Source organism: Phragmites australis, chromosome 17 (genome assembly GCF_958298935.1).
Source record: "Phragmites australis chromosome 17, lpPhrAust1.1, whole genome shotgun sequence".
Classification (NCBI taxonomy): domain Eukaryota; kingdom Viridiplantae; phylum Streptophyta; class Magnoliopsida; order Poales; family Poaceae; genus Phragmites; species Phragmites australis.
In genome coordinates, this window is record NC_084937.1 from 16096044 (window position 1) to 16100590 (window position 4547).

Sequence of the window (4547 nt, forward strand, 5' to 3'; positions counted from 1 at the left end):
TCGGGTGGCCGGAGGGGGAGAACACAACCGAACCGAGGTCGGACATGGTGGTTCACGGCCGAAGGATGGCGCGGACCTCGTCACCGGCCACCAGACGCGACGGCGAGCGACGGAACTCAAAAAGGAGGGTGAGGGGACCTCATTTTGGGGCTTACCACAGGTAGCTCGGCTCTGGAAGGCAATTGGCGACAACGGGGCGACGGAGGCACTCGAGAGCTCATCGGGACGGCGATTCCGGCAGTCGGGAGGCGAAGGCGAGGACGGCACAAGCTTCGACAGTCAACGAAGGAGCTCGGAGGCGGCTCGGACGGGGCAAGGTGGCACTGGAGTAGCTCAACGGTGAGATCGATGGAGGCGGCAACTATGGTGGCGGTGGAGCTTCAGATCTCGGTGAGAAGGCTTGGAACTCGACGAGTTTGGGTTGAGGAAAAACCAAGGGGGCGACAGGGACCTATATAGGCAGGGAAAAGGGCTCGAGGATGGCTGGGACTCTAGGGAAGGGGAGAGGAGGAGTGGAGGGAAGGCAGGGCAGACTGGGCTAACTGGCTGGGTGGGCCAAAAGGGAGAGAGGAGGGGCGGCCCCGGGTAAGGTTTAGGTTTTCTATTTCTATTTCTAATCTAAAGCAAAACAACTCCAAAAAGAAAACCGACAAAACCAAATAATCCCTACATGCCTATATCCAGCATGAAATGCATCTCAAGAAAATATAACCTATGTCAAATTGATTTATTTTAGAAAATAGGTTTATCCTATTCTATTTGTTTAAACCCTAATTAATTCTAGGAAAATTTTAGAAAATTATGAAATTGAAAACCAGGGTATTATAAACCTACCCCCCTTGGAATGAATCTCACCTTTGAGATTCGAACAGATCGAAGAAGAGATGAGGAAACTCTGACTTCAGATCTTCTTCTCTTTCCCATGTAGCTTCATCTTCTGAGTGGTGACTCCATTGCACTTTGCATATTGGTATTACTTTGGTTCTGGTAACTCTTTCTGATCTTTGAATGATCCTCACTGGATACTCTGTATAGGAGAGATCTTCTTGAACATCTAACTCTTCCATTGGTAACTGTTCTTCGTGCACTCGAAGACACTTCTTCAATTGATAAACATGGAAAACATCATGAACATCTGTCAGCTGAGGCGGTAACTCCAACTGATACGCTACTTCTCCTCTTTTATCCAATATATTGAAAGGTCCAATCAATCTTGGTGACAATTTTCCCTTGATCTTGAATCTTCAAAGACCTCTTATGGGTGAAATCTTAAGATAGACATAATCTCTAATTTCAAATGCCAATTCTCTATGTTTGTTATCCGCATAACTTTTCTCTCGATTGAGCAATCCTTAAATTCTCCCAAATTATCTGAACTTCCATTTCTGCATCTCGTAAAACTTCTGGTCTAAAAACTTGACTTTCACCAGTCTCATTCCAGAACAACGGTGCTCTACACTTTCTTCCATACAAAACTTCAAATGGGAACATTTGAAGACTTGCCTGATAACTATTGTTATACGAGAATTCTGCATATGGTAGACTCTTATCCCAACTTTTGTCATACTTTAGAGCACAATCTCTTAACATATCCTTGAGTATCTGATTTACTCTTTCAGTCCGTCCATCTGTTTGGGGATGATATGCAGAACTGAAATTCAGCTTCATGTCCATAAATTCATATAGCTTCTTCAAAAACTTGGAAGTAAACGGAGTTCCTCTATCCAAGACAATCTTCTTCGACACTTCGTGCAAACACACTATTCTCGACATATACAGCTCTGTTAGTCTGGTCCCACTATATGTAGTCTTTACCGTGATAAAGTGAGCAACTTTAGTCAAACGATCAACTATAACCCATATTGAATCATATCCTCCTTGTGTACGGGGTAATCCGATAATGAAATTCATACTGATTTCCTCCTATTTCCATTCAGGTATCTTCGAAGGTTGTAGCAATCGTACCGGTCTCTGATGTTCTGCTTTGACCTTCTAGCAAGTATCACATAGAGCTACATACTCTACTACATCTCTATTCATTCTATACCACCAATAGAGATCCTTGAGATCTTGATACATCTTTGTGCTTTCGGGGTGAATGGAATACGCTGAATCATGAGCTTCTCTTAGAATCAGCTCTTTAATATCCTTCAAATTTGGCACACAGATTCTCTTCTTGAACCACACAGTATCTTGATTGTCCTCTGTAAAGCCTGGTGCTTTATCATTCTTGATAAGCTACCTAATTTCTTGGAGCTTTTCATCTTCAAGTTGACCCTTACGAATATCTTGCTCTAATGTGCAATCAACTTCCATGGTAGTTACTTCCAAATCTGCAACAAATCCAAGGTTGAGCTCCTCAAACTATCTCCATAACTCAGGTTGACTCTCTCGAACCATCATTGAGTTATAGTAACTCTTTTGACTCAAAGCATCTGCTACTATATTAGCCTTTCTTGGGTGATAATGGATTCTAACATCATAATCCTTTATTAACTCTAGCCATCAGCATTGACAAAGGTTTAGATCTGGTTGGGTGAATATATACTTCAAACGCTTGTGATCCGTATATATCTCACATCGTTTTCCAATGAGATAGTGTATCCAAATCTTTAATGCATGAACCACAGCTGCTAACTCCAGGTCATGAGTAGGGTAATACTCTTCATGTTTTCTTAACCATCTTGAAGCATAGGCCACAACTTGACCTTCTTGCATAAGAACACATCCAAGTCCTTGTCGCGATACATCACAGTAGATATCAAAGTTCTTATTGATGTCTGGCAAAACTAGCACTGGGGCTGTAGTCAATCTCTTCTTCAACTCTTCAAAACCTGCTTGACAGGCCAGGCTCCACTTAAAAACCATATTTTTCTGTAGCAATGAGGTGAGAGGTTAAGCTATCTTTGAGAATCCTTCTATGAAGCAGCGATAATATCCAGCTAAACCAAGAAAACTCCTGATTTTTGACACATTTGTAGGAGTTAACTAATTCAACACATCCTTTAATTTGCTTGGGTCTACTGCTACACCATCGGTTGTTATGATGTGACCGAGAAAAGCAACTTAATCCAACCAAAACTCACACTTGCTAAGCTTGGCATACAGTTGATGCTCTCTGAGTGTCTGTAGCACTATTCTCAAATGTTCTTCATGTTCTTTCTCACTCTTGGAGAAAACTAGAATATCATCAATAAACACTACCACAAACTTATCCATGTAATCGATAAATACCTTATTCATAAGATTCATGAAGTAGGCTGATGCATTGGTTAATCCAAAAGACATGACGGCATACTCATATAGTCCATATCGAGTACTGATGGCAGTCTTGGTACATCTGACGATCGAATCTTCAACTGATAATATCCATACCTTAGATCAATCTTGGAGAACACACTGGCTCCTCTCATCTGATCAAATAAATCCTCAATCTGAGGTAACGGGTACTTGTTCTTAATAGTCACATCATTGAGTGCTCTGTAGTCTACACACATTCCTCGGGTACCATCCTTCTTATCCAAAAAAGAACTAGGGCTCCCCAAGGTGACGCACTTGGTCTAATAAAACATTTACCTAACTGTTCTTGAATTTGCTTCTTTAACTCAACTAGGTCATTAGCGGACATTCTATATGGCCTTTTAGCTATGGGAGCCTTACCGGATACCAATTCAATAACAAACTCAATATCTCGATCTGGTGGCATACCTGGCAATTCATCCAGGAAGGCATCGGGAAACTCTCAAAGAACTCTGTTCTGTTCAATGGGCGTACCATCCAACGAATTGAGAGAACATTCTTCTATTGCTGGGACCGTGGCTACGAACTAAACTTTAGTTCCATCTCCGTTGGTTAAGTGAACTGCCCTTCTGGAACACTCTATAACTCCATCTAACTTGGTTAACCAATCCGTTCCAAAGATCACATCTATGCTTTTAAATTCCATGACTATAAGGTTTGCTGGAAAGTCTAACCCCCCCCCCCCCTTATTTTAAGACTCATTCTACGACACATATATTGTGCCCTCAACTCTCCTTTAGGAGAGCTATTAAGCATAGGGTGTTTCATCATAACCATAGGTAAACCATGCTTTGCAACAAACTGAGTAGTTACGAAGGAATGCGAAGCTCCAGAATCAAATAAAACTGATGTGGGCTGGGAATTAACAAGGAACATACCGTATACCACATCCTGAGCATACTGAGTTTCTTCTGCGGTGACATGATTGACCTTCCCACGGATGAAGTCTTGATGTCCATGATTGTTCTGAACGGGTGTTTGATTTTCATTGTGCGCTAGGGTTTGAAACTGAGTAAGCTTCGGAGTGTTGGTGTTGGCCAGATTTGGATACTCCTTGGGACATCTATTCACAAAGTGTCCTTCCTCTCCACAATAGAAACATCACTTGCCTGAAGCAAGAGTAGCTGGGCTATTCTTGACCTGAGGAGTGGCTGGTGGAGTAGAACGGGGTGTTTGAAAGTTAGGGCACTGAACTGGGGCTTAAGTTTGAGGTCTGTACTGAGTGTTGGAGCGGCACATAGGTCCTT